At 48.6% G+C, this 12,277-nt stretch overlaps 1 protein-coding gene across 1 annotated transcript in view; it reads left to right on the top strand.

Moving 5' to 3' along the window:
* The window catches only part of Ptprn2 (protein tyrosine phosphatase receptor type N2), a 707,251-nt gene that overhangs the window by 572,329 nt on the left and 122,645 nt on the right, over window positions 1-12,277 (top strand). The window lies entirely within an intron of this gene.

Below are 12,277 nucleotides of genomic sequence, written 5' to 3'. Positions count from 1 at the left end.
TATGTGAGGCAGGGGATTAGTACCACTATTGTGTAAAGTAGTGTGCATGTGTGTAGCAAGTGGGGTGGTTGTATGGGGGTTAATGTGAGCATGTGTGTGAGCTATATAGGGTGGTGTGCACATGAGGTGGTATACATGTTGTATAAGCACACGTGTAAGCTATGTGTGTGTTGAGTGGTTTGTATGTAGCTTAGTGTGAGCATATTGTACACGTGTGTGAGCATGTGAATGTGTGAGGTGCCTCGTGTACGGCTTAGTGTGGGCATATTGTGTGTGTGTGAGGGTGAGATAGTCTATACACCACAGCTCCCGTATCTACTGAGGACATTTTCTAGTGTCTTCAGTGGACACCTCAGCCAGGGACAGTGCAGAACCCTGGTGCATACTGTACCGTGTTCTTACCGTACATCTTAGCAACCACAGTATACAATATTTCCTTCCTTAATAAATTAAGAACTTTCAGTTTTGCAGCTTTTCACTTGAAAGAAGCGTTTTATAGCTTTTTCTTTGACATGTCTAAATTGCCAGCATTGTGCTTTGGGCTGTTATTAAGGAAAATAAGGTTTGAATGCAAGCACTATACATTACCTGAAATAGCTAAGTGGCTGCTGGAGAGTAGTGTATACAGCTTGGATACACTGGACGGAGGGCTGAACCCTAAGGAGGACAGTACAGTATAGGATGGCATGTGTTTTTATTTCTGGAATCTTCCATTTGATATTTCTGGTCTACAACTTACTGTAGCTAACAAAACACAGAAAGTGAAACCACAGACATATGTGTGTAAAATGATGACAGGTCTATATAATTTTAATAAAGCCAGTTTTTCCACACTAGATGCCAAGCTGGTGAAGAACTGCTGCAGGCCGCAGTCCCATTGGCCAGAGCCTAGGGGAAGAGAGAATGGCTGCAGGTGGAATCCTGTTTCCAGCTTCCACGTGTTCTTGTGCAAAGAGCAGTTGACGTAGTTGGTCCAGGTCTCGACTATGTTACCTAGTTGCTTGGATGAAAAGAGCTAACCTGCTAGGTATGAAGAAGACACAGCAGAGGTCTTACTGAGAGACAGGAGCTAGTCAGATGGACTGAGGAGACCACTAGGTGGAAAGCAGTGGGGGTGGATCTGGACCACCTGGACTGACACCTTCATCCTAAAAGGGATGAGAAGTAAGGTCAGCTGGGTACCACTCTGGATCATGGAGAAGACAAAGGAGAACTGTGACCATGCTTGGACAGCAGGTGAGGGTCTTTTTCCATAGCTGACGCACAGAAGAGCGAGTCACTTCCTAATGGCGTTAGGCATGCCTACTTAGCATGAACCTTCTGAAAAGGCGTATTAAAATAATGGTAAGAAACAACCTTTCTTAAAAGCTCTATCTTTTAAATAGTCAAAAGTCACTGGAGATAAGGACAGAGAAACAGGTGATTAGGCCATAGAATTTGGGGCAGTCAGAAGTGAAAAATAGTTTTAAAATATTAAATTAGATGTCTGAAGGTAAATCTAAATGGGAATTTCGGAAGAACTGAGAAATGCTGAATAGGGATATAACTTGCTCCAGATGATAGAGGACAGATGTGAAAATGTCCCCAGAGCCCTGTGTCAGTGTGGACCACACCTCCTGAAACTCCACCAAATCATGTTGTGTCCATGAAGGAAAGCTGATGGAGTTTAAAACTGTTATTCAGTTCACTATTATATCAAGTAACTTTGTGGATTTTTATGGAGTTTTGAAATGACTTTCACTAAAAATTTCGAAGTGACAGCTAAGCCTGAAACTTTTCCATTTTGTCAGAGAAGCACCCAGGTGTCACCACCACAACCAATTTTTATTATCCTTCGATCTAAATATTTGTAAACTTACCTGCAATATAATACCAGGACAGCCACTTTGTAGACTCCCCACAGGAAGGCGAGCTTGCTGGACTGTGGCCATGCATACAGTCAACTGGAGCCTATTTCCTTACATTAAGATACACATATTTATTTCTCTTAAAGGATACATGAACAGTGCATTGCAGAATCACATACTGTGAAACAAACATTTACCTCAATGTTCCACTTCCAGTTCCAAAGCAATCTCAGGAAAGACCTGTTTCCAAACGATTATAACAGACCTGTAGTCCACACCTGAGAAGACACACGAAAGAGGTTTAGTGGGAAATAGCGATACCCTGAGATGCCCCACAGAAGCACCTTGTTCTCATGTCCTGGGGCACAATGATATTACGTAGCAACTTTCACAAAAGTTAGATCTCTGTTCCAGTTCTTATAAAAGTTCAGTCAAAAGAATTTTAGCCCAAATTTGTGAGGACTAAAAATCTACTCATGAGCACACAATAGACACACTGTCCTAAATACCAACCATTAGAGATGCACTTGCAGTATTATGTGCAAATAATAAATACCTACATCTTCCCAACGAGGGGAGCAGTCATTCATCTTGTAGGCTTCCTGGAATCTGAGAATGAGAGCAGAGGGGCCTCCAGGAGTAGCATTCTGTTTGTAAATGACTGCCCCACGAGCCATGTCCTTTAGAACACTGCCTTTAATGAGGAAAACTAAAACAGCAACAACAGAGGCCTGGGGCTTGTCATGTCCTTTGAATTATAATTTCAAAGTTTCTGGAAAGAAAAGTCTACAAAATCACCACATATTTGCTAACCAATCTATCAACCATAAATTTCTGGCTGAAACACACTTTTTATCTAAGTAATTTTTACACTCACTTGTTGGGGAAATGAGTGTGTACCTGCCACACTGCAGAGAACAGCTTGTAGGGGATGGTTCTCTCCTTCCACCACGTTCCACAGCAAACACCTTTACCCACTGAGTCGTCTGTCCAGACAGAACTTCTTCATTTTTATGCTAAGTGACTGAGGAAATGTGGGCCTTATTCCATAGTGCAGTGCCTATTTTTCCCAGTTACAAAACATTAGACCAATGAGAAGATGGGCCAATGCTAGAACTAATAACAAAAGCTGAGCTGTGCTGGCAATTTCCTCTCCTTCTCATCCCCCACCCACACCAAAAGATTTCTTTTGTGTGTGTGTGTTTGTTTTGATTAAAGAAGTATTTATTTTTCCCTTAGTTCAAGTAAAATATGTGAGTGAATAATTTTAGGACGTCTCAGTTCCTCCCGATTTTAAAGTGAGGTCACACCTAACAGCTCCTCAAATGACAAAGCAGCCCTCTGCCCTCCATCCCCAGGAGACACCTGCTCTTGACCTGACCGTGCCTGTGGGGTGAAGTTTGTTAGCAGTCTGCAAGGCTGGGTGGCTGGCCCTTGAGGCACCGTAGACTGATTTGCTGATCTCCCAAAGATGACCTTTGACAAATGAAACCAAAAACAAAAAAAAAAACCTTAGAGGACCAGGGCGAAGGTGGAGGTCTCCAGGCTGAGTTCAGAGGGCGCTCAGCGCCATGGCCTCCTGGCAAGCTGACCCAGCCAGACATTCTGCTTGTCAAAAACATCTATTTCATGGATGTGAGAAAAGTGCTACCAAAATAATCATCATCATCATTAAAACTCTGATTCCACTTTTAATTAATAATTTGAAATCATTTTATAAATGGATTCCTAAATGAAAGGTATATTAAATGCTACATGTGACCTATAATTATATGTTGGTGCTTGCCTTTTAAAAAGTTGGTTTAGTTTCCCGAAATCAAGCACTTTAAAAATCCTTGTCTACTCTTACCACACCATTTAAACTTCCCGAGATTGTGTTTCGTCTTGCCACAAGTATGTCTCCCATAACAGCCTTTGTCTATTTTGCTTTAAACCACATATTCTTTAATAAGTCTGTGTGCTGGAGAGTGGCTGTAATCACTTAGCTGAGTGCTCTTCAAGGCTACTCTGGTCCCTAAATTAAAAATGAGATTCTGATCATAGCAAGTTAGCTTCACACATGACAAATGTAAAATGTGCTTTAATGAAGAATTAGCAGAGGTCAACAAGTCACTTTCAGCTATAATGTTTGGAACTTCTGTAGGTTTGGGGAGTTTTACATATGCTAGAATTTTTTATTTATTCATCAGCCAACCATTCCTAACTTCTATATAAATAATATTTCCGTTTGCCTCCAAGCAATATTTCTCATGCACATTTTGTGTTTAAATTTTTCTAGAAATGTTACTGAACTCATGTGTAAGAAAGTGTATTGTGAAATACAATCTAAGGTTTTGTGATTTAGGAAAAAAAATCACTATCCTTCTTGAGGATTGCTGAATTATCATTGTTGAGAAACTTTCATAATGAACTTTCCCTGCCCTGAAAATAAGAATTTTAAAAGAAGGGGAAAAACAATGACCTTCTGGGTTGGTTTATCCGTTTCTAGGCAAAAAGAGTTGACACGTGAAGTACAATCTCTGTCCGTTACAGAATGGACAGCAAGTTTGTCTGGCTTGCAGACTGGACCTGCTCCCTGTCCTCTGCAGCCAGAATGTGGGTCTGGGGCTCTCCTCTTCCAGGCCCATCTACCCTGCTCCTCCGAGGGAGGCAACAGCAGCCAGAGGCCTGAGAAGCGCTAAGGGTTACCGGTGAGAAAATAAACTTTTCTAGATAGAAACAACTGCACGGTGGCTTTAAGCCCATTTCATTATTGAAAAGATTACCAAAATGCAACTTATTGCATCTCTTTCTCAAAGCATGGGGAGAGGCAGATCGGTCATTGGATTCCTATTAAATCCGAAGCGTGGTGCTCAGACATGGCAGGAACCCTTTGGGACACTGGAAAACTAAAGTAAAACAAATGCCTCTACTTACGGATTTTCAGTCTCTTGATGCTTATGGAAAATCAAGCTGGCTGCCTGCCGGGTCGTGGGGGCGGTGTGCAGCGCGCCTTTTTCTGGCTTGCAGATGCCCTGGGTCCTGGCCCTCTCTAGCCGCGGTTCGTTCGTCCGAATCGGCCGCGAGGGGGTCCAAGCCACTTGGAGCAGAGGTACTGTATCCCACACCTGCTTGTGGCTCCGGACCATTGAAGGCGAGAAAAGCAAGTGGAACAGTAGGATGGCGCTGAGCCGCGTCTTGGGATGTGCCAAGCACCTCGTGGCCTTTAGGATCTTCTCAATACACCGCATCTCACTGAGTTCGCCGCGCTGGCTCTGGGGCTGGAACACACTGGGCCGCGAACTCCCGGAGGCTGTGAGAGTTCCTACCCCAGCCAGCGCTCCCTGGATACCGCTGCCCCGCCCAGATCTCGGGGGCGCCTAGTGCAGGCACCTGGTCCTGGGCAGCCAGGCCCCTGTGTTCCCCGCTGCGCCTTCCGGTCCTTAAGACTCTGTGACTGCAGTTGGAAAGCCAGGTACCTTAGCATCTCAAAGGGTGAGCTTGGGACCTGGAACGTCCTCGAACTGTTGCTGAGTAGTGGATCCCCCATCCCTAAGGGTACACAAGGCACCTAGGAGGCTGAGCCTCTCATCACCGAGAGGAAGCCTGTGTTCCCGGTCCCTGTATTCTGTGATCCATTCGCCAAGTCCTGTTGGGGGAGGGAGAAAGAGAGGGAAAAAAGGAGAAAGAGAGGAGACAGGGAGGTGGAAGAAGAAAAGGAGGAGGAGAAGGAGGAGGAGGGGGAAGGGAGGAGGAGTAGAGGAAGAGGAGGAGTGCTAACAGGCGGGCCGTTGCTATGGAGAGGCCTGGTTGCCTGAGAGGCTGAGGGCGGCAGGTCCCCTCCCCCGGGCCTCGCTCCCGTCTTGTCTTCTCCCTACTCCCCATGCAGAGCACCAGTCCGCTGGACCCTCTTTCCCTTCTTTCCTCCTTCTCAGCTCTACACTGAACCAGGGCTTGTTTGGGAGGCTTATTGGGAACTCAAGGCACCAGGCACTCCAGTGGACAGGCTCTAAGGATAATAGCAGGGTTTGAGAAGAACCACCACCGCCTCCATCCTGGTCTTTGCCATAACAGGCCTGTAGCCAACTGGCGTCCTAGGCCTTCTGTGGAACAACAAAGGGAAGCCACTTCTCTACAGAGAACCTGGTGGAGAGCCTCGGAAAGGGTCACCAAGCAACAACCAGTTTTGAGGGGTGTCTGCAGGGTCTATCCTCTGTCACAGGTGCACTCCATAGCCCAAGTGATTGACTCCTCCCCACCTACTGTATCATAGGGGTAGTTACTCTTGGGAGAAGATCGGTTTCTCTTCTTAGCCACCCTCCAAACTCATCTTCCCCATGAAGTCACCAGCTGCCTTTTGCAACCTACTCAGACCCACAGGTTTGGGGCAGGTAACAAAGGCCTCTAGGGTTCCCTGTGAATTAGAACAAACAAAAGACTTTAAGCTGCAACCAGAGGAAACCATCCTGTGGAAGCAGCACCAATAGAATCCATTGCTCTGTAGCATGGGCCCTCTTTTGGGGAGCCCAGCCCTCGCCTGGCAGATGGAGCTCCCTCCTTTTGCACCAGGCAGACCTGGGGCTTCGCCCGGTGGCTAAAAAAGACGGGGAGCTCTCATCGTTTCCCTCTTGGCCGGCAGTGAATTTGTCCAGTGGTCCAGGAGAAGGCTCTGCGGCCTTCGTGTGTGCGGAGGGACAGGGGTGGGGGTGTTGGGTTGTGCTGGCCGTCGTCTCCAGCTGTCCCAAGTGCATGGAACAATGGGAAGGCGGCAGAAGAGGGAATGGGGGGAGGGGGAGGGCGTCGGGGTTTCCAGAAAAAGAGGAACTAAAGAGCCCTCCGCAGTCTGTCATCTGTGTATGACAGGATCTGCTCCCCCACACTTTCCTTTCTTCCCCTTGTTCTGCAGCTGTGGGCCTTGAAGAGCGCATTGTACGCACAGATGTTGGGTTTCAGCTCCCCGGCTCCTGGCCGCTCTATGGAGGGCGCTGCGCACCAGGGTGCCCAACCTGAGGCCGTGCTACTGGATACAGTGAGGGTTGAGGAGAAAGAGTGTGGGAAGGAAGAATTCCGGGTGCGATGCTGTAGTAGAGTCCAAACCCAGGGGAGGGCTCTTGAGACCTCTTGGGTGGTACTAGCCCACTCCCGCCTCAGATCTGCACTGGGGGTGAAGTAATTGGGGACAGGAAAGGTAGTTCTGCGCCATACCTCCGGCCCCCCACCTCAGGTTGGTCGTCTAGGGTGAGGACAAGAGCTTAGGGATGCAAGCAAAATTGCTAGGTTGTTTTTCGATTTTGTTTTTGTTTCTGCTCAGTGCAGCGGCCCAGCAGTTAGCCCGGACCGAATGGTGGCAAAGTCTCATTAGTACCTGCGTGCATGCAACAGATTGCTTCCTATGAGCAGCTGGGTCTTAGAAACGGGGGCTTGTGTGCAGTGTCTGTATGGGGGTGTCTTTTAAATAATTAATATGCTTCTGTTTGGAAAGGGGAGAAAAGGCTCAGTTTACCAGTTTACTCTAATTTGTTTTTCTCTTGGAGGGTTTCTATGCTGCACTGCCCCTGCTATAAGCAAAGGTCACAGTAAGGCCATGAGGGGTGGCTTTTCTAGCTAGGCCTCGCTCCTCCCTAGCGCTACTCTGAACTTATCCAGAATGAAGTGCAACTTAGGAATGGAAGAAAAGACTAAAAGAAAGAACTAGAGAAGAATCTGTCTCCGACGCCTTACAAATGACTGACAAAGCTTATGTCCATTCATAGTCTCGGGTGGATGAGGGTGTATGGAGAGCCACGGCCCCTTAGCCAATTGCTGTCAGCAACATGTGGGGGGGGGACGACATCGCTATAGCAACCGGTGGCTGGGCCGCGAGCCGCGCCGCCGCCGCCACCGGCCGGGTGCGCGCCGGGCCGGATATAAGGCGGGGCGCGGCGGCCGCGCTGGTTGGAGCTGCGCGCGCGGCCGGCCGCCCTGCGGGGACCGTCCCAAGCTGGGCCCTGCACCCGCCCACGCAGCGTCGGGACCCAGTGCACCTAGCCAGGGGGCCGGGCTGGGGCGGAGCACGCTCGGTGGTGCTGAGAGGCCTGGCAGAACTGCACCCGCGGGTTTGGAGCGGGAGCCACCGCGCCGCCGCTGCTGGGACGCGCGGCACCTTTGTCTCCACCCGCCGCCTGAGAAGTTTGTGGTCAGAAGCAGGATGACCCGGCTCGTCAGTGCCTCCAGTGCAAGGAAGCGGTTGGTTGTGATGATGGCGGTACTGTTGTCAGTGGCCGCGGCAGCTGTGTCCCGAAGCCGCTTGACGGAGCGCACAACCCCACCTCTTCTTGCTCTCTTGGGCACCCAGCGTCCGCCTAGCTGCAGGTAACCAGAAACTGCCAGTCCTGTCATGGGCAGTGAGTGGGGCGGTCGGGTGGGCCCTGGCAGAGGAGAGAGGAGTCGGGTGGGACGAAAGAGGTCAAGAGTGGATACCCCCAGGGCATCACCAAGCGCGATGGTGACAGGGCGCGGAACAGAACCTTCTACGGGTTGAGGGACCCAGATGGACGACCTGGGTGTCTTGCCGAGTTCAGGGGACTTGCTGTAGGACACCTGTCAATGGTTTGGCCAACCAGAAAGACCTACGTTTGGAAATAATCTCCAGGTGGGTCTGAGGCTGAACGCCAACCGTGGCAGTTCTTTCTGGGCACACAGACTAAAAGGAAGAGACAGATATCCTGGGCCTGCACCTCCAGAAGACTTCCCCGAGGAGAAAAAAAGGACTGTGGTCTGTAGGACTTCTCCCCTCCAGTACTCCTTTCAGCTTGTCACAAGGCCGGCCCTCTGGGCAATTCAGAACTTGGAGAAAACGGCCTCAACGATGAGAGGTGGTTCTGGAGCAGAGATGGAGATGGGTATGGTGAGGAAAGGGAAGATGGATGAAGTCAGTGAGCAGCTAGCACAGAGGGAACCTGCGTGTGTTTGGAGGGGGTCGATTTCTTTTGGCCGCATTTTGGGCATCTCTTTGCTCTCCTCCCTAGGGTTCCAGAGAGTGCTTCTGTGCCATCCGGGCATCCCAGCTGGTAGCGAGTTAAGAGGACCAAGTGGGCCCCGGGGCGGAGCGTTAGGGAAGCAGGTGGGGCGGCCCAGGAGAGAGCAGAGTCCTCTAACCCCCGCCTCCAGCCTAGAATTTCCACCACTCCTCCCCCAAAGGGAACCTGCATGTTCTCCTACCTCCTATCTATCAGACACCCCCCACCCCGCCAGGTGGGGCGGTCGCGCACTCGCCAGAGAAACTTCTGACTCAGAGCTGTTTGAACAAGGGCTTATTTCCTTCATTTCTAACTACCGGTTTGGCTCCGAAAACCCGCCTGTTCTGCGTCCCCAGACATCTGGGTAGACCCTAGATCAGCAACATTGACTTTTAAAGCCAAGGTCCTCTTGCATCTTCGTTGCACTGAGCCCGTTACGCTCCGGGATGGACTGCTTGAAAGAAAAGGGATCAGTATCGAGATCGGCAGGGCCCCGTACGTGGTACACCTAGCTGTGCGCTGCAGTTCAATGGTCGAGCCTCACTGAGCCTTTACCCTCCCGGGTCCTGTCCCACTGCGCTCCTCAGCAGCAGTCTTCAGTGGTCCAGCGAAGTCAGCAGACCTCGCGCCCCTTAGGTACCCAGCACCTCGGTGTCCCTTCAGGAAACCAAGTGCCTTGCCAGTCTGGAGTAACGGGTTTAGGGGTCCGAGTGGTTTTCAGATTTTAGGGAGCAAGCGAATATGAGGAAGCGGAGAGAAAGGAGGTGGAAACTCTTTCCACCCACACAGGAGGAAATGCCCACCTGCCCCCAGCCTATATGCCTAACTAGGCTTCCAAGAGCACCGTGCCAAGGTGGGTACTGCAAGCCGAGATGTGCGGTGGTGGTGCTGTTAAGCTCTGAGTATTCTTGGGTGGGTACGGGCGTTGTTGGAGACCAGTTACTCCTTCCCTCTAGGCCGGCCAGTGCGCGCTTTGTGGCCCGGGAGGCAGGGCCGGTGCATTGTCCCTGCTAGGACCCTCTTGGGGTTGTGAATACCCGAAGCTCCCAGGAACCCTCGACCTTTTGTGTCCTGTGCTGTGGTCTGATCTCCAGGACCTCTGCAGGGATCTTGGGAATTAGCGAGAGGGGGAAGGGACCGGGAAATGGGGTGAGAAAGCTGAGGCCAGTTTGGGTCAGATTCCCGGTGTGGGGGAGGGAGCTGGTGACTGCCGCCATCAGCTTCCTTAGACCCACGCTGGGACTCTTCTCCAAAACTGAGTCCTGACCAGCTAGGCAAGCCCTCAGCCAAGGCGTTCTGGCTTGCGGAGAGCAAAAGAAGATGGGGAAAAAAAGACAATCCAGTCTCGAAGGGAGTAGATTCTTGGAGTGCAGGCGAATATGGAATGGGGCTGAGCAGTAAGGTCAAATGCCCCCCCCCAATATCAGAACATTACCCTAGAAAATTCCTGCCGGTAAGGGCTTGCTTGTGGGCCACGCCAGGCCTCAGGCACCAAGCGGGCAAAAACACCAGCCTGTGAGCACGCTGAGGGTGCCGGCCGAGTTTGAGTTCTGGTGTAATGAAAACGTAGCTAGTGAATTGGAAAAATGTGAGAGGCAGGTTTCCTCTTTGGACGATTCATTTTGGCCTGTTCTCCGCTGGCTAGCTGGCTGGCTCTTCCACCCTGGACGATTTGTGATTAACAAGCAATGCTAAAAATGAGTTCACACGACTGTCTCTCCTCCCTTTCAACATCAATACATGAGTCTTCCCTTATCTTAAAACAGAGCATTTTTCTAGAACAGCTATTTTAGGAGTACTTCAGGATAGCAAATAAGTTATTACCTTTTGTATACACATTTGTGTGTGTGCCTGAAAAATCCAACAGTCTATTTTTAAAGCAGTGCATAACTTATTTTCACTAAAGTTTATGTTTAAGAATAATTATTTCTTGGAGATTCTTTTGCCCATATAAGCCTTTTTTTTGCCTGTTTGAATGGCAGATTTGCAAGTACAATTTCATCTGCAGAGGGAACAATAGCTTTCAGCGGCACAAAGGCCGTCTCCCACCCTGAATTCAGGCCGCAGTGCCTCTTGCTCTGATAATAGCTTCTGAAAAGATTTTGTAATGCAGAGAATTAATACATGATTATTTCCGCCCGACTTCTCTCATTTATTAGAATTCTGTGGCAAATTCCAAATTAAAAATAGTTCAGTTAACAGCTTTAAAAAATACTTTTAAAATATTTCAAGACACCTTCTCCCCTCCCAATGTTTAAGTTTGGTCACTTGTCCTGGCTTGGAAAATGCTTCACTGAAAACTGTGGTCAGTCTTAAAGTGATAGCAACTATATTTTTTAATAAATATATCTTAGTAAATTTATGAAGAGATTTCCAGACAATTCTCTAAGATGGTCACCTCACCAGCTAAAGAAAAAGTTGTTACAGTAAGTAACTCATTAATAGTCTCTGAAGCTAATTTCTGTTTCACAGTGGGAAAGGTTTGGCAGTTAGAATAACCTGGGTCCCCAAAAGAGAGGGTGGGGATATGTCTTTCATCTCATCATTAGTAAAGGCCTTTGCAAACCAAGTGTGTATGTGTGTGTGTGTGGGGGGGGTGCTAATACAGACTGGAGTGCCTTTGCAAACCAAAATCCTTAGAAGGGTACCAATAAGTAAGTCAAGAAGAGAAATTTAGTATTAACAAAACTGAATGTTTTTGCCCATAACTTTTTTTCAGAGCAAACATATTTTCAACTGCAAATCAGAGACTTGGACAGGCTCTTATAAGTGGTTATGTCACACAGCCTTGAGAAAACATTTTTGTCTTGGTCCGTGTCTACAAATGTTCATTATCAAGTTCTGTATTGGTGTGGTTTAGGTCTCACAACTGACTCTAGGTATAGATCCTCGCATCCCTCAACTTACCACAGAACATTTTTCAAAGTTATGAGAAGGGTTGTTGAGGATTGTCACATCACTGAATGCCTCTTGCACCTTTCAGAGGTGGGATTGCTGACCTCAACCAGGGCATGGTCTGTAGAGCAGCTTCATAAATCGACTTCTGCTCCCACACTGGCGTGACTTTACCGCTTTTGCAATAATGGATGCTCTAAATTTGAGGAGCTGCAAGTAGTGATGCCAGCAAGACATGGTCAAGGTTACAAGGCAGTTCTAGCTGCCTCTGAGCTGACACAGCCTGGACTTCAGTATTCCTAGTTATTTTTTTTTAAAAGTCTGTCCAATTCCTGCTGCTGAGAACTTGAAAGTGGAGTACACATGCCTCATGCATCCGAGATGCACAGATTTCCCTAGGACCTCTGTAATAGAATATAGAGCCTGCTTCTGAGAATGCATCTCTCCACCACCCTCCTCAGCACTGCTCCAAACTTTCAGAGAGAGCTTCCACTGTGCAGAAGGTGTTCTGCTTTTAAAAGACATCTGACTGTAAATGTCAAAGTTATAAATATTTAA

This window comes from Microtus pennsylvanicus, chromosome 14 (assembly GCF_037038515.1).
Source record: "Microtus pennsylvanicus isolate mMicPen1 chromosome 14, mMicPen1.hap1, whole genome shotgun sequence".
Lineage (NCBI taxonomy): Eukaryota > Metazoa > Chordata > Mammalia > Rodentia > Cricetidae > Microtus > Microtus pennsylvanicus.
This window is presented reverse-complemented; position numbering and strand designations above follow the sequence as displayed.